Genomic DNA, 25,285 nt, shown 5'->3' with positions numbered 1-25,285 from the left:
CCATATTTTGTGATAATGATGCTGCGAATCAAATTTCTAAAATCCTATTCAACATTCCAAAACCAAGCACATAGATATCAAAGTTCATTTTATCCGAGACTGTTATGAGCGCTCGCTCATCCATTTGGAGAAGATCCACATTGATAAAAATGTGGCGGATCTGTATAGCAAACCTTTCAGTAAATCTCGATTCGATGTGCTTGTGGGCTTTCTTAAACTGATTCGTTTTGTAGACTAATTTTTTTAGGTTTAGTTAGTTTAAATTTGCGCATTTTTATTTCTTTTCTCTTCTATGCACAAATTTAGGGGGAGAAATCAAAAATACAAAACAATTATCAAGAAAAAATCCAAAAATATGTCCTTATAGTTTTTGTTTATAGGTATTAACTGGGAAGTGATATCAAGAAAGAGTGATAATGGGCAGTTTAAACAAGTGAAAAGTACTGAAATGAAATTGTCTAGACTCTATGCTTAATGCGCTGGTAGACGCGAAGGATTCAAAAGGAATAGACGTAGGTTGACAATGAAAGGACTTGACAGTATAGACTTAGATAGTTCTATTTGGACTCACAATAGGACGCTTGGGTAGATTGAGCAGTGAGATAAACATGGGAATCTGCGGGATACACTAAAAGTCATATGTATCTAAAATTGCGGCTTAACATTTCCTCGATGTATGGACTCAGGTCCATAAGTCCGGCAATGATAGGGTGATTGGGGGTTCTGATAAAGTAGGTCTGTAAGAAAATATTTTATTGCTTTCTATCTGTCATTCATATGTTGCTTCCTTTGCGCGATTGGAACATATCCGTCCTGGAATGCAATATATGCAACTCTATCTCTAAGCATCTCCTTCTACATGCAATTCTTTCTATTTGTTGGTCATATGTTGTCTCCTGTGCGTGATTGGAAACAATCCGACCTAGAACACATCATATGGAACATTCTACCTCTCAATCCCTCTATTCTGGTGAGTCAAATGTTGTTCCCTCTGTGTGATTGGAAGATATCCGACCTGGGTATACAACATATGCATTCCTAAATCTGACTTCTCTCTTAATGATTGTCTGCTCACCTAAAATAAAGAGTTCTTTGGAAGTTCTTGATTACCGGGTTATATCAGGAAGTGGGAAACACATTCTAGTGCATCTAAAATTGAACCATTTAATAGGTTGTCTGTAGATCTCACTGCTGAATTTAAGTGGACAAGAATATCCTTGGTCGTCGTCAGCTAAATGGTCCATTAAGGGATTTAGGAGCAATGTTTTGTCATTTATTTTCTGTCCAAATTGTTATAAATCCTTCGTGTCTAAGTGGACCACAATACTGTCGATTGATCAGATCTATTCATGAAGGTGAAGGTACTAAAAAACAAGTTAAGGCTGTGTCAAAACTTATGATCCAAAATTTTTTAAAATTTAATCTAGAAATGTAGTTATTGTTATTTTTATTTTTATTTTTATTTTTTATTTTTATTTTTAATTTATTTTCTTAAAAATTAAATTTTCAGTTTGCATTTAAATTTTAGTTTTTATTTTATTTTATTTTAATTATTTAAAGTTTTCAAAATGTTTTATTTTGGAAATGGTTATTTTTAACAAGTGTGGATTTGTATTTTCGGAGGAGGCCCACCAGGTCTTGAGTTATGGGTCGAAAATTTTCTTACGGTATAAATTAAATGATTTTCGGCTCGAACCTCACTTATCACGGTTTCTGCCGCAAACGCTCTTTCTCTCTCTTTTGTTCTTCGTTTGTTGTTCATGTTTGCTGTCCAAATCCACATCATCGATTCATTATTTTTTCAAGGGTTTTAGTCAAATTGTTGTTTGATTCTTAAACGTGAGTGAATTGCGAGCATAGTGCATCTATTCTCACCCAATTTCATCAAGTTTTTGCAGGTTTTGGATGAAAAATGCGTTTTTGACGGAACTTCATCGTCAATTTAGGGACAGTGAACCGTTTTCGGCCGAAAACCCATCGTTTGCGGCCAAAAACCCAAATTTAATGAGTTTTTTTTATTTTCGATGAAGCCTTCTCGGCCGAAAACGCAAAATTGAAAGTTTTAGATCTTTAGTGAAATGATTTCGGCCGAAAAACCAAAATTCAACGGTTTTGGTTTTATTGGGTTTTTGGAACTTAGTCGTTTTCGGCCGAAAACCCGTATCTAAGCAAAAATTGGACCAAATCAAATTGAATTTCCATTTTGTGCAAAATAAATTTAATTTTGACTAATTTCACTGCATCATTCAAGCCTGTTCTAACTATAATCGAAATCAATCTTTTAAGAAAATTTAATCTTATTTGTTTAAATTTTTTATTTTCTCACTTGGCTCATTTGATGCAGACAAATAGTAGATTTGAAATTCTCCGACAATCACAACATTGTCATCTACAAATGGTAGATTTGAAATTCATGGGTTAAACAATTACAGAATCACTTATGCAATTCGAACAAATCCTGTCATCTACAAAAGTTTAGTTGGTGAATTTTGGGATAAGGCTTCCATCAACAAAGAAGGAGCAGATGGAGAAGGCACTGTGGAATCAACTGTCAAAGGGAGAAAAGTTATTGTGTCTGAACAAACCATCCGAGAACTTCTTCAATTTGGGGATCAGCCAGGCTCCCCAACTGAAATTCCTGTTGATCAGATAAGGGGGGTTCTTGGAAGAATCGGATATAAAGTAACTTTCCCTCCAACAATAAAGAAACTGCTCCCTCCTTACTGGCGCTTTCTTGCCCATACTTTCGTTATATGCATCTCGGGCAGAAAAGGAGGAGCAGATGAGATCTCTCTATCATCTGTCGGTGCCATTGTTTCTCTGATCATGGACATGGACTTCAATATTTCAAAGCTTGTATTAAAAAAGAGATGAAGAACAACTTACAATAGAAGAAGAAGGATGTATTCTTAATGTACCCAAGGTTTCTCAAATGATCTTTGATGCTCAATATCCAGATTTGGAAAGAAAAGGTGAAACTTCGGATTTGAAATCCTTGGATGCAAACACTTTCGGTTTAATGAAGTAGACATGAAAGGCCTCAAAGTTTGTTTTTAAGGGAAAAAGCCCTTTGGTAAAGTTTGGTAGATTTGCTGAGAAAGAAGAAGCTTTTGAATCAGAAGATGGTTCAGATGATGAAGATGAGGATGTTTCCATTTCTGATCCTAAAATTGTTCCCGCTGTCACTTCCCCAGTGGCAATTGTGGCAGAGGAACATGCGCCTTGTCTTAATGTTGTTGTTGATGATGATGATGATGATGATGTTGATAATGTTGATAAGGATAAAGGAGAAGGGATTGATGAAGGAGATGCTGCAATGGGTTTCAATGATGAAGATTTAGCGTTTGATTTTGAGCTCAGTAATGATTACATTAGTTCGTTCTTTGATTTTGATAATGTCAATGAGGTTGTGAGTGCTCCAACTGAGACTGAGGGAGACTACAACATTCTCAAGCTGCGGTCTCAATCACCCGCTCAGATGGCTGAAGTCATTAGTCAACTGGATTCAACTACGAGGATTCCTCCCCAAGCAGTTGTTTCTCCAATTATTACTCTATCTGATTGTGATATGGGTGATACTCAAGCCTCCCAGCCGCCCTTAAAACAAAGACGTGCTGATCCCAGGCCGGGAGTACTTATAAGGGAACAAGCTCAAACTGTTCAACAACCAATCACAACAATGGAAACATCCCAACCAATTAGAGTCGAGAGTCCAATTTTGGACGAGGGGCCCATTTGTGTTCATACATCTTTTGAAGCAGGAAGCTCTTTAGCTCCTGGTGGTTCTTCTGTCCCTTAACCTACGCATGATGCCGCTTCCGAACGGCTTGCCAGGTTTCTTGCCAGAGAAAGTATTGATCCTGCACCCAGAGGAAAAGGCATATCAATTGGTGCAGGGAGCTACGATAATGAAGATCCAACCATTTTTGAGCTCAATGAGAAAATTGGAGTTCTAAATCAAAAGCTTATTAAGAAAGACGTACTGATTGGAACTCTGCATATTAGAATTTCCGATCTTAAGAGAGAAAATGCTCAAAAGTCAAGGCATATTTCTGATCTACAACTTAATCTTGGTGCTCTCTCTGTTGGATACTTTGATTTGAAAAACAAATTAAGCAGTGAATTTGGCGACAGGTTCAAAACATTTGTAACTGAGCCAACTAAAGACAATACATCTCCAAGTGTACCTGCTCCAGCTTCACAAGACGTTTCTCATTAAACCAGTGGAACTGGTATTATTGACCGTTTTGATAAAGAACTTGCTTCAGCTGTTCCAAGAGTAATTTTGAAACAAGCTCAGAGGCAAGTAAAATTTCAAGGAAAAGGAAGTACGAAGAGGTTCAAAACCAAGTACGAAGATCATTCAGGAATAAAGGTGTGGGCATTTCATGAAAAGAAGAACATCTGGGTAGTCAAAAGGAACAGTGGAAATGTGGAGTTTTATGAGCATCAAAATGATTTTTGCTCTTAGACTAAAGTAGATCTTACAGAACTTTCTGAGGCTCCTTTCCACAACCCATCGAATGATCATCGAGGGACTGATTTTAAGCTATTCTTGGAGAACCAAGTGAAGAGAAAGTTCGATGGGATGAAGACTACAGATTCTTTTGTCAAGAAAGTCAAGGGCGTATTTGATCCCAACACCAACCATACCATGAAACATGTGACGTGGCCTCCTACCAAGCAATTGAAACAAATTCCTATTGTTCCACAGTTGTCTGACGGTTCTCTGCAGAATATGAAATACTGGGTATTTGATGAGGCCATAGCCAGCGCTGTCATCAAGCTCCCGACTGGGGTTATTCGTCTTCTTGAAGCGAAGGATCTCTTGTAGTTCGGTGAGCGTGATATCTATACTTTGGCAAGACATCAAATTGTGGTCAACGATGATATTTTGGAGATCGTTGCTAAAGAATTCACTGGAATGGTTGGTGAAATTATCAACAAGAGGATGTGGGCAGGTGCCTTGTGAAGTTCAGATGTGATGATCGTCGACAAGTCATGAGTTCAAGCTAGCATCAAATTAAAGGGGAGATTGTTAGGATCTAATTATGTTGGTTTGTGCTAGCTATTTATCTGCTAGGCTTTGTTTAATCTTTTGGGGCTATCAATTGGGTTTTAGGTTGGTTGGACAGAAAACGTTCCATTTTCGGTCCTTTGGTGTTTTTGGCTGTAAACGTGAATGTTCTTTGTGTACCCTATATATAGAGTCCTAGATTGCTAGGTCTGAGGTTAGAAGTTTTCGGTCATAGCCTTGTGATGGATCCCTTGTAGCAGACGATTTTGTGAAATATAATCGTGTGCATTTGGATTGATTTCGCTTCTTATTCTTCTTGTTGATTCAGTCTGTTTTGATTGATATTGTTTGATCACTAGTTGGTTCAAAGTTTGGAAATTACAACTACGTTTCGTTCACTAAAGAAATATTGGAAGTGAAACGAACATCTCGGTTTGACACGACTGAAACCGGCACTCCGTGACATGCCACCACCTCGTGTACATAGATCTCGGCTAGCTTCTCAAACGATATACTCTCCTGGATCGGAATGAAATGAGCACTCTTGGTTAACCGATCCAAGATGACCCATATCGAATCCACTCCACGTGCGGTCCTGGGAAGCTTTGTAACGAAATCCATAGTGATATCTTCCCATTTCCACATGGGAATGTTCAATGGTTGCATCTTTCCATGAGGTCGCTGGTGCTCAGCCTTGACTTTCCTGCAAGTCAAGCACCGCTCCACATACCATGCTATATCCCGCTTCATGCAGGGCCACTAATAATGAAGGCGAAGATCCTGATACATCTTCTTCGCCCCGGGATGGATGGAGAACCTCGACTTGTGAGCCTCATCCATCAGAACCTGGTGCACACCATCCTAGTAAGGAACTCAGACCCTCCGATGTAGTCCAACAACCCACAACTGTCATAATCAAATGATGCCACCTGATCTAAGATCCGCTCACACTTCCGACTCTCTTCTTTCATACCCTCGACCTGTGCCTCCCGAATCTGTTCCAATAACGGAGTAATCACTGTCATCCTCAGGCATATGTCTCGAATCGGAGCTACCACTGCCTTGCGGTTAAGAGCATCGACCACCACATTGGCTTTCCCAGGGTGATAAAGGATCTCATAGTCATAAACCTTCACCACATCTAACCACCGACGCTGCCCCATGTTCAGATTTCGCTGATCCATAAGGTACCTCAAACTCTTGTGGTCTGTGTAAATGGTACAACGAACCCCATAGAGGCAGTGTTGCCAAATCTTGAGGGCGAAAACCACACCCCCAATTGCAAATCGTGCGTCGGGTTATTCGCCTCATGAGGCTTCAACTGCCTCAAAGCGTACACTATCACGTGACCCAGCTACATCAGCACTGTACCCATACCCATGATCGAAGCGTCACAGTAAACCACGAAATCGTCGATGCCCTCCGGCAAATTCAGAATCAGTGCCTCGCACACTCGCTGTTTGAGAGTCTCGAAGGTTGCCTGCTGTTCACGCCCCCAGCGTAATGTCACCGACTTCTTGGTCAGTCGGGTCAGGGGAACAACAATCTTGGAGAAATCCTGGATGAATCTCCGATAATAACCCGCCAGACCAATAAAACTTCGAATCTCAGATGAAGACCTCAGAAAATCCCACTGGATCACGGCCTCTATCTTAATCAGATCGACCAGAATACCCTTGTGGTTGACAAGGTGGCCTAGAAATTGCACCTCGCGCAACCAGAACTCTCACTTGGAGAACTTTGCGAAAAGTCTCTCCCTCCTCAGTGTCTCCAGCACCACCCTCATGTGCTCCTGAGACCTTGAGTAAACCAAGATATCATCGATGAAGACTATTATAGACCGGTCCAACATTCGTCTGCACACGCGGTTCATGAGGTCCATGAACGCGGCAGGAGCATTGGTGAGCCCAAACGGCACCACCACAAACTTATAGTGACCATAGCGAGTACAAAAGGCTATCTTCGGCACGTCGTCTTCCCTGACTCGCATCTGGTGATAACCCGATCACAGATCAATCTTGGAGACCAAGATGCACCCTGAAGTTGGTCAAATAAATCATCAGTCCTCGGTAGGGTATAATGGTTCTTCACTGTTACCATATTCAGCTCTCGGTAATCTATACACATCCGATGTGACCCGTCCTTCTTCTTCACAAACAGGATCGGGGCTCCCCATGGAGAACTACTTGGCCTGATAAATCCCTTGTCTAATAGCTCCTGCATCTGTGTAGATAACTCCTACATCTCGGGAGGAGGCAACCGATATGGTCCCTTGGCTATCGGAGCCGCACCGGGAACTAGTTCAATCCTGAACTCTACTTGCCTCTCCGGAGGTATCCCAGTCAAATCCTCCGGGAATACGTCCGAGTACTCCCGTACAATCGGTACATCATCGACTGTCGCCTTAAACTTATCCCGGGTACCCATGAGATAGGCGACATAACCTGCGCAACCCTGCTGAAGGTAGCGTCTAGCCCTCGCTGCTGAACACAAAGTCATCCCGTGCTACGGCCTCTCGCCTTGAATCAGCAACCCTCCCCCACTTGGAGTCCGAACTCGCACTAGCTACTGCTTGCAGTCGATCACTTCCCCATTGGGGCTCAACCAATCCATCCCCACGATAACCTTATTCCCACGTAAGGGAATAAGGACTAAATCCACGGAAAACTAGTCATCAAATAACTACATTGTACATCCCCGATGAACCCTCGCAACCCGAACGGTCCTATCCTCCGCTATCTTTACATCAAGTGGGCAGTCCAGCTCCCCTGGAGCTCCCACAAATCGTTTGCTGAGCGCAAGCGACACAAAAGATCAGGTAGCCCCCGAATCAAATAATACCAGAGCAGATATATCGTTGACAAGGAACGGTCCTATAATAAAACACATAAACATAAGAAATAAATCAATATAAATAAAGAGATAAGGAGAAGATACATACCCGTCACCACATTGGGAGTTGTACGTGCCTCCTCTGCTGTAAGCTGAAAGGTCATGCTCTTCGCCACACGCACCTCCGTCCGGCCCTGTAGGCCATCCGTAATCTTCAATGTAGGAGGAGCGGGTGCCGCCATCCGTCCTGCTGCTGCTAAATTCGGGCACTGGGACCGCTTCTGTCCCCTCTGATTGTACTAAAAACAAATCAGATCAGATATTCTTGTAGTGGTGGTGGTAGCTCGGCCGCACGTAAAGCAGCCCAAACTACCCGCCCTGCACGCCCCCTCGTGCATCTTGCCGCACTTTCCACAACGGTTGCGGCCTTCCTGGCTCCTCGATTGGTGATCTGATACCTTGGGGTTCTTGCCCGCACTCCCTGTTTGAATTTCCCTCTTGTTTCCTCTTCTTATCCATCTCAAAATCCAGCTCCCTTTCCCGTGCCCTCGCAATAATATCCTCCAGCGTCTTGGTGCTGGATCAAATCACAAACTGGCGGATATCACTCCGCATCATCTCATGGTATCGGGCCCTTTTCATCTCCTCGTCCACCACGTACTGCATAACAAGAAAGGACCTCTCCCTGAACATGGCGGTGATCTCATTCACCGTCTCAGTAGTCTGCTGGAGATCCTGGAACTCCCTCGCAAGCTGTTGCACCTCAATCACAAGTGCAAACTTGGCCCTGAACCTGGCCGAAAAGTCACTCCAGGTCATCGCATCAAGAGCTACATCATCCCCAATATCATGGCCAATCTCCTCCCACCAATCATGCGCCATGTCCTTCAGAAGGTAGGAAGCAAGTCAGACCTTATCCCCCTCAGGAAAACGGCTAGTGCGAAAGCCGTTGGCGACATCAGCCAACCACCTGTTGGTAGCAATGGGGTCCCGAGCCCGATGATAGTTTGGAGCTTGACAAGCTCGGAACTCCCTAAATGTCATCGTGTGCGCGCATATCATGACGCCTTCTCGGTGCGGAAAGTACCCAACCTGTCTTCATAAATCTCCAAAATGCACTCTTTGACCGTACCAAAGATCACAAGAGTCTGGTCCAATATACTGAGCGTAACCTCAGATGAAATGAACTCTCTCATCTGCTCATCGAGCTGCCCGGCTCCAGAGCCCAAGCTTGATCCCTCACCGGCGCCAGAGATGCCAACTGGTCTAGTGCGTAGCGTCACCATACTGAAAATACACCATAACAAACATTAGAATACTCATCATAAATCAAGGGATCACACACACTACAAGTTCCCTGGATTCATCTCAGCTCTCCTTACTCGAGTCTGAATCCTCTTCCTTCAATAGTACGGGCCCATACTACCTTCCACATATATTCGTACTTTCCTTAAGAATTGCATCGAATCCACCATATCCCTTCTACTACTACTTCTCTTCACGCAAGTGTCATCCTAGGGTTGCCCTAGGGTAATCTCCGACCCACTCTCTTCTATCGGCTACATAAGAAGTCCCTGCTACCCCCCCTAACTAGCTCGCGAATACCATTACATATCACTAAGACCATATAATTCTTTAAATGAGAGGTCCTACCCTACAATGGCTAGACTCAAACAAGAGCTATAAATAGAGCTAAACCTAACCTTCTGAAATTATTTAGTCCTCGTAATATGTAACTTAACATATTTGTTTACTAGTTAGTTAAACATAACTAGAACTCCTAAAAGCACAAAGGAAGCGGCATTCAAGCATTGAGTAAACAAAGCCAAGCATATCCTAATCAGGCCATCATATCACTAACTAATCAGTACTAGCATCCAGTTCACAAAGCTCATGTAGTAGGCATACAAGGCATCCTTCCTAGATCCTTACCCCTAATCTAGCATGCAGTTCTCATACATATAATAGGCATACACGACATTCTTCCTAGATCCTTATCCCTAATCTAGCATGCAATTCTCATAATCATATCATAATAAAACAGACATGTATGGGTAATTTGGGAGAACTTACTTGAGCTCGGCTGATTGCACGCACCACACCCTTTTCTCTTTTCAAAATCCTTTTTATGAAAATGGTTTTCCTTTTTAAAAAATTTATACCAAGTCCTCAATTTGAGTTCAGACATACCCGAGAGTATACCCGAATATCTCAAACCAAGGCTCTGATACCAACTTGAAACACCCCAAAATCATGACCAAAAATTTTGTTTTTAAATCATAAATAAACCATAGTTATCAAATCGTCGCATCCAAAATGTAAGTCATAGTATATTAAAACATCATATCCAAAAACATATGTCAAAATATTAGAGTAAACATCCCATGCTAAATCATCGTGGTGTGTGTAATGCAGTCATCCCGAACTCTTCCCCTTGCTACTGGAAGTACCTGAAACCAAAACTGAAAAGTGTAAGCACGAAGCTTAGCGAGGCAACCTAAATCAAGCTACAATACAAATCATTTCGCACATAGTAAGTTGGTGCTTTGTGTCAATTCAGGTATACAACCTAGAATATTTTAGACACACACCTCACCAGCATCACTTAGACTTCGAAGTTTAAGTCTAGAATTTACCAAAATTTATAGTTCACTTAAGCTAATGCTTTAATACCAACTCTGACATCCCCAATTTCATGGCTAGAAAAGACCAATTAGTTTATGCTTATTTAAATCAGAGTATTCTTTTCAAAAGAGTAATAGTGCGGAATTTGTTCCAAAAAACATGACAATATCATTATAAAATAAATTCCGAGGAAATGTGTTTCAGTTATATATAAAAACCTTGGGATGTCATGGTCAATACAAACACATAAGCATAAACGTAATACTATAGGCCTTACATTAGTTTATTATTCTAATGGTCTATTCTCCTTTAAATCTCTCTACAGATTTAAACTCATCACACATATGCTCTTACGCCGCTACCTGTGATACAAAGATACTGATTGGGTCAGGCTTGGGAAAGCATGGTGGGCACATAGCGTTTTCAACCCATAATAATATGATTAATTTGTTTTCATTATACATTTCACCATAAACAAGTTATACAGTTACCCATTCCCATTACTCTTACTCTCCGTATCTATAATTATGATCTTGAGAGACAACCTATGAGCAACTATAGACATTGTTGCCTTGGGGATTCCTTAGCAATATATGTAAATAAGGCAACCATGAGGGGGATAGAGTACACCGAATGAACACACCGTTCATTAACACCTACAGGTTGCGAACTTGCTAATGTTCCTACTAGACTATGTAGAATAGTAAATGGTCGTCATCTATACTCTACTAGATGACAATTCGCCATTGGTACAATAGTACCTGAACGCCCTCACCCTTTTATTATTTCACATTCTACAACCCATCACTACCCACTATTTTTAAGATACGATAAAATAAATAATTTGGTATTTTATTAAAAATCGGGTTCAGTCAAATAAAAACACATGCAAGAATCACGAAGACATCAAGCATACAAACATTCCTCGGGCGCCGCCCGAAATCGGATCAAAATTCAGAAACATATAAACCTACATTCGACACTACCCGACATCGGACCTTGGTCTGGAACATAGTAGCATACATATACGGGCCGACATTGGTGCCTTCGACCCATTCATACAGGAGGAAACTCACCTCGCAAAGCTGAATGCAGAATCTCATAGTAAGGAATCTCTAACTGCTGCTCCAACGACTCCCCGAGCTATCATTACCACAACAACACTTAGTCAAAAACTAATAATCCTTCTTAGCCTTTCCATAACCTCCATGGTCCAATTCTATATAGCCTTTCCAAGCCCATTAATGGCCCACTTATGGCCTAATTTTCTAAATTGGGTCCAACTCCTCAAATTGGCCTTCCCTTAAGCCCAAACATATCCTTAGCCCAATAACTGACTTCTGACGGCCCACTATGGCCCAATAGCTAAGAAGTCCAAAGATCGGCCCAACCCGAGGCCCAAATGACGAAAAACCCACATCCAGTGACTACGCGGGGCGTACTCCTGTGTACGATAAGTGTACAGGTTGCACGGTGTGTACGCTGCGTGTACGGGCTTGTACGCCCAGTGTACTACCCTGTTAAGCCATAAACTCCAAAAGGGCTTAATCCCTTAAGACCTTAAGCTCCACAAACAGATCTGAGTCCACTAAAGTGTCTTAACCCATAAAGTCGATTACTTGGTGCCTTGCAACCCACCAAATGTACCCAAACTTGAAATATGGAAACTAACTTCCATGAAAATGAAGTTCTATCTCCTTGATAAAATTGATGAGTGCCTGCGGTGTTTCTTACTTGAGTCTCAGAAACAAAACCCAAGTGAAACGTGTGAAGTCATCTACGATAACCAGTATGTATTTCTTGTGGTGAATACTGGCTACGGTGGATGGACCGCAGAGATCAATATGGAGAAGTTCCAGTGGTTTTGAGATTGAGGAGTCGATCACCATAGAATGACTTGCTTTGGACTGTTTGCCACACTCACATGCAGGGCAGAAAGTGTCATTGTGATACTTAAGAATAGGGAGACCTCTAACGAGTTCCCCTGTGACCAGATTGTTGATATACCGGAAGTTGAGATGAGCAAGCTTGCGGTGCCAGAGCGAGCTAACTTCGGATACAGCTTTTGATAGGAAACATAGTTGCAGTATGCCTATGATCAGAGAGGCATCCAGAGGATACATAGTACCTTCAGATCTGGATTTGATTAGGCAAGTGCTCCTATCACTTGTCATTATGTAGCAGAATTGGTCATCAAATTCAACCCGATGGCCTGCCTAACATAGTTGGCCAATACTAATGAGATTGTGTTTAAGACCTTCCACATAGGCGACCTTTTGGATAGAAAAGTTTCCAGTAGTAAGAACACCATAACCTCGGATAATACCATTCGCATTGTTGCTGAATGTGATGTTACCCCCATTGCAAACTGGCCTGAAATCCAGGAGGTACTCCAACCTTACGGTCATGTGCAAGGAGCAGCCACTGTCGATTAACCATTCTTCTTCATGGTCCTCCTTGCACAAACCATGAGAATTACACGGTTAATTTAGGCATCCAAACTAGTTTCGAGCCTGGGGTAAAAGCTGAGTTTCTGAATGATGCATGAACCAAGGTTGCAGGGACAGGTTTTATGTCGACTTTTAAGCCTAGTCCTGGGTGTTTGTGAATTTTTGGAGTGTTGCGAGATTTAGAAAAGTTACGAGGTTTTTTATAAGAATCATATTTTACATGTGATTGACCTGTTTGACAAGCACACTGACATACAAAAGATTTGTCCTTTACCCTGACATTTTTCTTGGTCAGCGGTCTAAATGACGAGGTAGACTTGTGACTGGTCCGAGAGTGGTGAGATCTGACATTGGTGATGTTGGATTTGGAAAAGGTTTGTTTCGAAGAAGATTTAGCACATGTAGATCTTTTGGACCTTTTTGTTGGGTTTGGTAAAATAGTCTTCCACTTATTAAAATTTTGATGTGATTTCAAAAGTGTTGGAGTAGGTAAGATACCCTTCCATTTCAGATCATGTGAGGAATAGATTTGAAAACCATTGTTATGAAAAGACTTTGCTTGTTTTTGGGTTGTGTCAGATGAATTTGGAATGGATTTAGAAACAATACATTCCTTTTTCTTTGTTTTCTTGAATGCGGAATTTTTGGGCAGATAATTTGAGAAAACAAATTTTTGTGGACTCCTAGACTTAGGAATTTTGACAAATTTCCTTTGTTTTGAAAGATTTTCCCGCTTTTTTCCACAGGATCGAATTTCTTCTTTGAAATCCTTTTTTGCTTCGGTGACATTCAGTTGCGGTTTCCTTGAAACATTGGGTATTTTTGAAAAACGAGGACTTGATTGATCCGAACTGGAGAGTTTAGGATTCAGGGAACATTGACCAACTTCAAAGTTTTCGATTGGTAATTCATGATGAGTTGGTTGGATGGTCACAGTACTTTTGACTTTGGTCTGTGGTTTGGAGCTTTGAACAACCGCAGAATAAGTCTTAATGGGTATATTGGTGGGACAATTGATGGAAGGTAGATGAACAGACTGCGGTCCAAGACTAAAATAAGGGATACTGCGGTCTGAAGGCAGTGAAAGGAAGTCCATTGAGACTTCGGGACCTTCCAGAACAATTTCCTCATCAGCAATTAATGAAGTTTGAGAACAAGGAAGAGTTGTGCTATCTATAGGACTAGAAAATTCAGGGATAATTTCTTCGATAACACAATTGTTACTCAGATCGTGAAGTATACCAAAGTGAGTTTTGATATCTTCAGGAAATGTTTTGTCATTGACCAGAAACGAAAATTCATGGTTCGGAGGGACGTAGGGACGGTCCTTGTTGAATCGGGGTGATGAGTTTGTTGCGGTAGAGTACCCATTGGACCATCCCCAATTGTAAGTATTGTCAGTAGTCCCATTGTTAACAAGATTCTCGATGGTTTCACTTTCATTAAAAAGTTCTTCTATTAAAAGATTTAAACGTACAATTTCACTCTGAGCTAAATCTCTCTGGTTCAAAGCTATTTCTAACTGTGTTTCACTCAACATTCTTCCATCTTTCTCTAATATTATGTCCTTTTCTAACATAGTCATTTTGAGTCTTTTGTTGTCCAAACGTCCTCTTACGTGAAACATCTCCTTGGACGCAATGTTCTTCTCATCTAAAGCTTTGTTATAGTCTGTAAGGACGACAACATATGTGTCATTAAGGTTGTCTATGAAGGGCTGACAATCATACATGTTATAATTTAGAGTTTGAATAATAAGTTTTACATGTTCGACAATGCTGAGTGTCCTATCTTTCTCCATGTAGCAATAATTCTTTTCCATCTTTGTAGAGCCATCCACATCAATTGTCGCTATCATACAAATCTTTCTCTTTCCTTTGATGCTGCTGATGTCCTCATCTTCATCCCCGAAGGACCAAACTTGATGGTCTCTTTTCACTTGAGCAACATACGCTCTTCCTTTTTCTTTTTCCTCCATATCTTGAGCCATTCTGAGATAGAATGCTCTATCTTTTACTACATTTGCCTTGCAGTCTTTGGCAAAATGATTCTCTTTGTTGCACTTGTGACATATCACAATATCACTTTTATCTTCTGAGGGAGTACCGGAGTCAGTGGTTTGGATGGACTGCGGTGCCTCCTTGGGTTGAGTATTTTGAGACTGCGGTGGTGGGCAAGGTTTTTTAGTGAAACGAGAATGATTTTTTTGAGAGATAAGATTACGGTTGAAAGGTGGCTTGTTATACTGCTGATTCTTTTAGAATGAAGGTGGTAATCGGTTGAATTGTTGACTGACAAGAGCAATTGCATTATGAAATTCTTCTTCATCGTCATACTCTGAGTCTGCTTCATATGACTGCGGAGGGTTGTCATATGCGGTGGGGTATGATTGAGGGTGAGGAGATTGTGCAATAAGAGCAAGTGGACCACCGAAGTCTGCACAGTCTCTGAGTACCGTAGACTCTTGAGCTTGCAGTTCACCGTAGAGCTTATAAAGAGACAGAGAATGAATTTTTCTATCCCCTTGAACAATCATTTTGGCAGTCGTCCAGTGTCTTCCTAAGCCGTTTAGAAACTGAAGATTTGTTTCATGGTTGCTTCGGACCGTGCCAGCATTGGATAGCTTTGTGACTATCATATTGAATCTCTTAAAGGAATCTTCCAAACTTTCACCCGCATGAGCTTTAAAGTTATTAAACTCATTGAGTGCAGTATTAAGCTTTTTGTCTTGAGCTTGTTCATTTCCTTCATACATATTTTTAAGAACATCCCAGATCTCCTTTGCGGATTTGTAATTTATGATTATGTCGAAGTTGTCAGGCGCAACTCCACACAAGATCTCATAAAAGGCAATAGTGTCATTTTCAATTTTGTCAAGATCATCTTTGGTGGGACGATTCATCGCTGGTTGACCTCCTCCTAGTTTGGCTGTGGCTCCATCAGTTTGTACCGGAGTTAGAACAGGAACATGAGGCCCTTCTTCAACAGATCTCCATACGTCTCTTCCGAGTCTCCTCAAATATCTTTCCATTCTTTGAGACCAATGATGATATTCATTTGCCACAAGTATTGGTGCTCTATTCGAACCACCAACACTGTTTGATACATTAAGAGATAATGTTTGTGCCATATTTCCTTGTTTTGAAAAGTTTTTTTTGTTTTGTTTTAAAGAAGTGAGCTTCAGTGGTATAGAAGGCATTTTGAAACATAGAGTTTTGCTTCAATAGGCAACCACTATGGCTCTGATACCAATTGTTGAGAGAAAAACTTGAGACACACTTGAACAAACGTTAGAACAAGTATAGTTGCGGAATAGTTTATCTCAAACGATTTAAAAGCTCAACAATAATAATAAGTTAGAGTTAGATAATTAGAGAGTTAGTTGCGGAAATGTAAGGAAATCTAAATGACAGCAAATATTATATCAAGTATACACATAAGTTGATTCTTAACAAGGAATGCATTCAGACCAAGTTAGTAAGTGAGATCAAACTTAGTGATTAAGTCAAGAATGACTTGCTCCGTAGGGAGATAATAATCAGTTGTATTTTAGTGAACTTTGAGAGTAAGAAGGAGATGATAATAATAACACAGGATATAAGATTCAAGATGCGAAGTGTTATCAGAGATATATCTTGAATAAGGAAGATTGAGCTCTATATATAGAGACTCAAAAATTACACTTGTTCAACTATCTATGAGTAGCCATGCAAGGCATACTGGACAAAAGAGAGTATTTTAATAAAAGCAGATAAAGAGCTAAACTAGAAAAAAACAAGATAGTGAACTGCGGATGATGATGATTCGGCTGGGGGGCGGATCAGGGTTGACTGCGGATCTGGCTATGCTGCGGTGGATTTAGTTTAAGAGGGTCACTTATATGATTCAACAAAAAGAAAACAAGGGAAAAGAAGCAGTAGATCAAATCACTACAATGCATAGAAATCACTCCATGACCTAATGGGTAAAGGAAAAAAAACAAAGAAAAGAACTAGAGTATGTTGAAAGAAAAGTCGAGGAAGAAAAGAAAAGGGTACCAAACGCAAGTGCATGGATCAAAGCTCTAACAAAAGAGCTTATCAAGAAAAAAAGCAGAAGACGGTCTCCATTCCCATATGAGGACTTCCACCACTTTTAAGTCTTCCTCCAAGACATTAACAAGAACCAAGTTGAGTTCAAGGGACAATGCCTTTGGAAATTATTATGGTGAATACGTCTTTGAATCCATCAAAATCATGCCCAACATCTTTATCAGGACACGTACTCATCAACAAACTGCCACATCTCAGAAGCCTCATACTGAAGCAACATTTTCTCATCAAACACCATAAATCGGGTATCCAAGGAGCACAAGTCCATTGTTGGATCTGGTCACTCCTCAGCAGATTTAAAGATACTGCATCACAAGATAGATCTAATTCTGCAACAACTATCCAAGCCACCTTCTGCTCCCACTCCTACGAAATTTCGATCAAATCACTTCTGAAGATCCGAAAAAAGCTCTTCAGAAGGTTCTCTCCGAACATGTTTCTATTGATGAGTTTTGTCTCAAACGCCTTCAATATTTCCAAACTTCCATCAGTTCAACCATCAACCATCTCTCCAAGGAGATCTCTGACCATAAAGCTTTTGTCAAATAAACTTTCGACAACTTCTTCATCAATTTGGGAAAACAACATGGAGAAGAAGTTGAAAAACTCCATCAAAATCATCGTCACTATTAGTCTAATATTCCGATAATAACAAGTGCTTCCTCAAATCTCGACAATGATGTTCACCAACTTACCAAGTGGGATCGTGAAGAATGGGAAAAGCTTAGTGTGTATATCAAGAAAGTTGGCACCTTTCTCGAAACTTCAAAGATTAATATCGTTGTCAATGCTCTCCCCAAGACTTTAACTTAGTCTTTTCTTAAAATTTTCAAGAAATCTGAAGAGATGTGGAAGGGATTTGTGAATGAGGTTGGTGCTTCTTTAACGAAATGGTGAGAAGAAGAAAACAAGGAAGAAACCCACAACTCTCCTCCAAAAACCACAACTACCTCCTCTTTAAAGGGTTCTTATGAGAAAAATATCCTATATGGAATAGTCATTGAGACTCTCTCGGATGATGATGAGAAGCCAAATACCTCTGATGAGAAACCCCAACATCTCCCAAGTCTTCTCCAAAATAACTCAGTCTTCTAAAGTCTTCTCCAAAGTCTCTTGTAAAAACTCTTCCTATAGACCTCGGAAAGAAGAAAGTAGAAGAATAAGAAATCCCTCGGTTAGAGACTTCAATAAATAAGATGAGGTTGATGAATAAACTATAAGATAACTAAACTTACACTATTATTTTGGTAAAAAATTACACAAGTACTAATCAACCAAATTGAATGAGAAGCTGTGATGTTCGAGTTGTGCAATAGTAAATGGTAAAGAGAATTACAAAGTCATTTACAACGAAAGCCCTTGATCCTTGCTAGGATCTCCGACGCAAAACCTTGGGAGGTGATAATGATCACCTGCCTTGATGATTTTATTAATGAAAAATGGTGATTATAGAGAATATTTTAGTAAGAACAAATGAATAAATTCGATAGTAAGCTAAGAGTAAAAACAGTGTGTTGCGTGCGAGATACAAGTGTCAATTTATAGTCTAAACTAGCTAACAATATGTCCAATATTTCCAGGATCCTCCATGACAGCTTCATGAACGTTATTTAACTTGGTATTCCAGGTCTTTATCATAGTTGAGACAAAACTCCGTTGAGAATAAGTCTTCTCTTACTATTTCTGCACATGTGTTAATTAAATACAAAATATAACCATTATAAATATTACTAAATAATAATAATAATAACGGTAATATTTGGGATCCTGAGATAGTTGAGGATCCTAAATATTTGATGGGGGTTGAGGATCCTAAAGGCTTTGAGGATCCTGGCCCTAACAATTGCCTCCAAGTTATTCCTTAAAATATAAGAGTTAATTTCGAACATTTTAAAGGAATAAATTAAATTAAAGAGATAAAAGCAGAGAGAATAGTAATTTTCAGAATTAACCCTCAACGGCTAGGTAATTTTGAAATATAACAGGTAGATAACTAGCCTTTAACAGTTAAATCAGCCTCAATTCCTTAGTATAAATAGACGTGATCAGTTCCTTCATTCTTTACTTGTCTTTCTTTACATGTGCTATTTTTCGATTACCGGCGATTCATTAGAAAGTAACTATTTCTATGTTTTCATTTATTCTTCTATGGTTTGAAAAATGGTCGTTTCTCGCAAAAACATTTTAGCCCTTCCTGACGATAACTTCATCGACCAAGGGATCCTCTCCGACAAGGAGACGTGTTCCTTCTGCGACAGTGATATTTAGGATTTAGGACTCAATGGAGCTTTTCCTTCCGAGGCTGTTTTCAGGCCCTTCGATCCTCTCATTCAGACCGACTTCGTTTCTCCCACCTGGGTGTGCTTTTGTGAGTACCCGTTCTCCTTGGGTTTGAGATACCCTTTCACCGAGATTGTCTGTAGGATCCTATATTGGATCGACCAGGTAAATCACTCAAAAGGCCTTGATATTGGCCTTTCTGAATTGGCCTGCATATACGATATCACAACCTTTGGGAATTATCGCTTCCTCCTCAAGGTTAAAACCCACAGATCTCCTCTAGTCCTGAAAACCGAGCACAATGATGGAGCTTGGAAAGAAAGTTACCTCTTTGTGAGACGCGCCTTTGTTCCCAATAGGGATCTCCTGCTGGATTACTGGGCTAAAAAGGGTAGGATTCTTTAATATTAATATATGGATCCTAGAATTCACATCTTCTTATTATGTTTGCTTCTTTGCAGCTTTCAAGTTTGAAGAGCTTGTTCCCGTTGCTGAGGATCCTGAAGAGAATATTGAGAAGTTCTCGGCCTTGTCTGAAGCCTAGAGATCCTTCCGATTTGATCAAACCATCCTTCAAGAAAGCTATTATACCACTGACCTCATGTCGACAGGAAATTATCCTTGCTTCTTTTTGTTTGTGGTGAAGGTTTTAATGATATTCAGTCATATATTTATATAGGATCCAAACTCACTCATTTCAGTGCTCGCTTCAAACTTGCTAATCTAGAAACAACCATGTTGAAGGATCAACTGACAGTGAGGAAGGAGAAAAGTTCATCCTCTCTTCCTCCTAAGAAATTGACTACTGACTTGACAGTGAAGACCCCGAGATATCGGAAAAGAAAAATTGTCGAGTCAGCAGGTCTATCCTTGGAGAGCCTTTGAGCTGAGGAAGCGCTTCTGAATTTGGTCTCTTTCTCCCAAGGTGTAAGTATTGGGGTTATTCTCATTCTATCTTTTATTCTACCTTTTTCTGACCTATTATGTCTTTGTTTTAGGTCTCTGATCATATTTCCGCTGATCTAAGGATCCGAGCGGAGAGGGAAAAACAAACCCTTCAGGGACATGAGAGGATGTGGAAAGCGACCAATAAGGATCTTTTGAGGAGAGTAGAGTTGCTCAACAAGGAGAAGGCCGAGAAGGAGGAGGAGCAATTTCACGAGATGGAGGTAGTGATATCTGATGTGAAGGTCAGTGCTGCGTGGTTGTTTGGGAGGCCAAGATCTGTCTCGCGGAGGATCTCGAAAACGCAAGTTCCTGGGATGTGGACGGTTGGCGCGAGGCACTGGCCAAATTAATTGGCAAGCCTGCTACCGCTAACCAGGATCTTGTGACAACCCAAAATTTCTATTCTGTACAACCATTCACTTCAATAGAAGTCAGAACAGTTTCTGCTAACTTTCAAGCTTTCTGGAGTAAGTTTGAGTGTTTAGAAGTTAGTACTTCAGGAGATAACAGGAGAGAGGATTCCCTAGGGTTTATTGTGCAACAATAATTTCCCAAAACTCCAAGAGTTTGGAGTTTACGGCCTAAACAAAGGTGTTTACGTCCGTGAACCCTAAAAGGGGGTATAAATATGACACTTAGTCATTATTTACCACTTTTTCACATTTTCAAGATCCAAACTCAAATCCTCTCAAGTATCATCCAACTTTTCTTCTTGATCTTCAACTTTGTAAGTGTTTCCATCCCTAAAAAGTTGATATCTTACTTAATCTAGTGATCTTACATGATTCCATCCGTGAAATCATTCCAAAAGTGTAGATCTTCAAGTTTCACCAAGAACACCAAGAAAACACACTAGTGTTCTTGGACTTCTAGCACCTTTTCAAGCTTCTACCTAGTAAGTACTCTTACCCTAGTGTATTATAAGACTTGTTACACCTCTAATCATCAAGAAAACATCCAAGAAACACAAGATCAAAGGTGTTTACGGTCCAAGATGTTATTGGACCGTAAACCCTAATAAAGGGGCCAAAATGTGCCCTAGTCCCATACCAAGCCTTGGATACTAGTCTAGATCATATCCTTAAAGTGCTTAGGACTTGAAACATCAAAAAGACCATAAACCATTTGGTTTTACGGCCGTAAACCCAAGGAGAAGTGGTCCAAGGACTGTAAACTCCACAAAGGAGTGAAATGGTGCCCTAATCACTTCCAAAGGCTTAGATATGAAGTAGGAATGCTTCTTATAACCTTTTAGGCTTCAAAACTCAACATGGTAAAAGTACCATGAGTTTACGGCCGTAAACTCATGGGTTTACGACCGTAAATTCAATAAGAGTTGGTCAAAAAACTGTAAACTCCAATGGAGTTTACCCTTGAACCCTAAACTCAATTACAAGGTCCTACCACCCTTAGATGCAATCCTTGGGACTTATAGCATTTAAATCAAGTGTTTTACATGTCTTAGGATGTCTTAAATTTGGTTAATTAATTGTTTTATGACTAATTGGATACATATATGTGTTATTATATGTTAACTAGGATCATTGTGTGTGTACAAGTCTTCACTTGACACTTAGCATCCTACATCATCGGTTCATCCAAACCACTCACTACAGGTGAGTTCATACCCCTTAATCAATCTTTTAAATGATTTTAAATGCTTTCATGGGGGGGGGGGGGAATACAAGTAGAAAACAGGAAGTTATAGAATCAATCACATGTGATTTATAACTGTGTTTTCAAACAACTGATTTCACATACTTCAAAATATAAATACAATGCTTTTCAGTTATTTTTACTTTGTTTCAACAAATTACTTTTGAATTATTTTATAAACTGACATCAAGTCATTATTATTTATTGTTCAAAACTCTTAAATGTTTTACAAAACCTCTTTTAATTTACTGTTAAAAACCATATCTATGCTCTTATGTTTCATGTATATATGTATTGATATGAGTGCTTTCATTCTTTCTTCAGTTCCGACACTCTTGAGTAGCAAGGGTGTATAAACCTACTTGGACATTCAATTTACATTCCAGTAAACTATTATATGTATAGTTTAGGGGATACAAATTACTATTCCTATTACAAGGAATTACACAAGAGTCAGTTCATTCATGAGTCTATACTACTATGTGAAGAGATACTATTACATGTTATCCAGAGAGAAATACTATATCTATATAGAGAGAAATAATATATATATACTATACTGGACTGACCATGCTACACCTGGCTGCTAGCTACAGCGGGACCTGTTCATCGACGGATGTTCTCGGTTGTACTGTTCGGTGAGTTTCCACGCCGTGATTATCCTAAGGCAAAAGGATACGATTTCAATGATTATATAATTTCCCTATTACTTTTATTTTGTGACACATTCACATAAACGATGAGGTAGACTATATTTTTATAATAATAGTTGTACAGGGAAAAATCTTCATTGATACAGAAATGCAAACCTTCAAATCATTCGGGCCTTGGTAGAAGACTTCTTTTATACTAGTAGGAAATATGGGATTTTCTAGGGTTTTCACACTTATACTAAATGTTTCATTTAACATTTACAAAGTCTTTCATAACACCTTTTCGAATCAATGCCACCATAATACTTATGAATTCACCAGCTTTATGCTGATCTACACTTTCAAAATAAGTTGTATTCTCAGGTCACCAGTAGACAGGTACGATGACCAGGGTTTTGAGAAGACGGAGCACAGACAAGACTCATCTTTATTTTGTTTACATATTTTGGTGTCTTAGTACAATGAAAGATCACTCATGTATTAAAACTTTACTTTTAATGCAATGGATGATGTTGTTGCTTGTTTACTACTTTGCACTGTTATGATACTTTACACGACGTCCTCCACCCCTGAACGTTTCCGCCGTTCTTGGTTTTGGGGTGTGACAGATTGGTATCAGAGCTTTGTTTATAGTAAATTGAGTATATCAACCCATAAAAGATATACTAACTATAAATACAATGGGATTAAAATACTCTGACCAAGAGTTTATACTTTTAAATAATAAAATATTTAATTAAGTATACATGCTTGCATTCATACTAAAATCAGTGTCACAACGACAAAAAACAAAAGTATTACGATTGTTGAATATCACAAGTAAGCTTGGGGATATATGGTCAGTCCTGGGAGTGGAATAGCCTGATCAACTATGCTGGCCCGAGGAGTGATTAGCATATGCCCAAGAATGGTTGTGATATGGCAACAAGTCTAAAAACTTACCAACATTACCACAATGAAATACCATAGGGGTATTTGGTGTTACTATAATTACCTATCTGATAACTAAAAGGTCTTTATCAGTAGGTCAATAGTTGTTGAGTGGATACACTAAGGTTATATGCACCTAGGACGTCATAGACTTAGAATCTGTGAATCTTTGCTTTACTTCTTGTTCCTTGTTTGTTATGGGCTTAGAGTTAGGGTCACTTATTCGAAGATCCATCCTATCCTGAGTACATATAACTGGTATGCACTAAACAAGTATTGAAGTAACTGATAAAGATCATCTTATAATTATCTTAGTTAGTACGTCTATTAATTTCTTCTTATATCCCTTTTCTCGCATAGATATCATGGCTGGATTCCATCCCCACGACGACCCGTACTACCCTAACCACGGCAATGTTGCATGGATCCGAGAAGAGCCAGAGAATGATCACCCAATTACTTTGGATGATCACGAAGCTGAAGGCTTTTCTGATAGTTCTGACTTAGAACCAGAAGTCAACAATCTACCCCCAGCTGCTGATGACCCAAACCCTCGCCCAGCATTTGAAGGACCCACACCTCTGTGGGCCACAAACTTGAATAGATGGAGTCAGGAACAGAGTCAACCCATCCCTTACAATGGAGACAGAAGCTTCTACAACCTCATTGAGGGAGGTTCAGCTGACAGGGTCCTACCCATCATGGTTCGTAGGATTTACCGGAACACCGAACATGGTCGAGCCGCTATCGACCGAGTCATGGAGATTGACCCCAACTCTGGCGTTAACAAAGTCCACATTCGCCAACTAGAGTCTGCTCATGAAAGGACTCTGGTCCACAATGCAGCTCTGCAGAGAGAACTTGCTGGAACCCAAGCTGAAGTCAGGGAACTTCGAGCTCAGCAAGTAAGATCTGACAGGCGTGTGAGGGACATAGAACGCCTTCTGTCGGAATCAAGAACTCACTCTAGTAGTTCTCGTCGCAGATAGAATCTCATCGACTTCTCTTTTCGATATAACCTAGTTATGTAAAACTCTGGTCTAATTTCCTATCTTTGTAAATCTTAGACCTGTTAGGTCTTGATTAGGTCGTAGTCCTGTCAAAATTTTCCCATTTAGGTTGATGTAAGGCCTTCTACTAGGCCATTTTTCCCGAACTTGTTACATCTGTAATTCCAGTAATATTGACAGGTACCTAATCTCATGGGTATTATTATCCGAATGCTATCATCTGTTAGTTCTAGATCTACATTCAATCGTGCTGTTGGGCTATGAAGAGTTAGTCCATGAGTCATTATCATCAACTTCCCTATTAAATTCTTATCAATATCTTCATCTTTCTAAACTTATAGTTAAAATCTCCTCGTAGAAATCCAAGGCGTAACAATAATAACGAAACACCGATACCACCACCTCCACCTCCTCAGTTCGACGCTGCTATGTTCCAAGCAGCTGTCACGGCGGCCGTAGCGGCTGCCATGTCACACATCAATAATCCTGTCCCTAGCGGATCAGGAACTGGTGCACCTATTTCTAACCATGACGAGAGTCATGGGCACCCCCGAGAATGCACTTACAACGATTTCACGAATGCCAAACCCATAAATTTCAATGGAACTGGAGGGGTTATGATCTTAAGGCAGTGGATCGAAAAGACAGAAGCAGTCTTTGAAATCTGCGCCTGCCCAGAGAACAATAAGGTCAAGTTTGCTACTTGTACCTTTTCTGACAGGGCTTTAACTTGGTGGAATGGCCACGTTAAGTCACTGACCCTAATATTGGCAAATTCGATAAGTTGGGAGAA

This window comes from Lactuca virosa, chromosome 4, assembly GCF_052849685.1.
Source record: "Lactuca virosa cultivar CGN04683 chromosome 4, Lactuca_virosa_CGN04683_v6, whole genome shotgun sequence".
Lineage (NCBI taxonomy): Eukaryota > Viridiplantae > Streptophyta > Magnoliopsida > Asterales > Asteraceae > Lactuca > Lactuca virosa.
Note: the sequence above shows the minus strand (reverse complement) of the source record.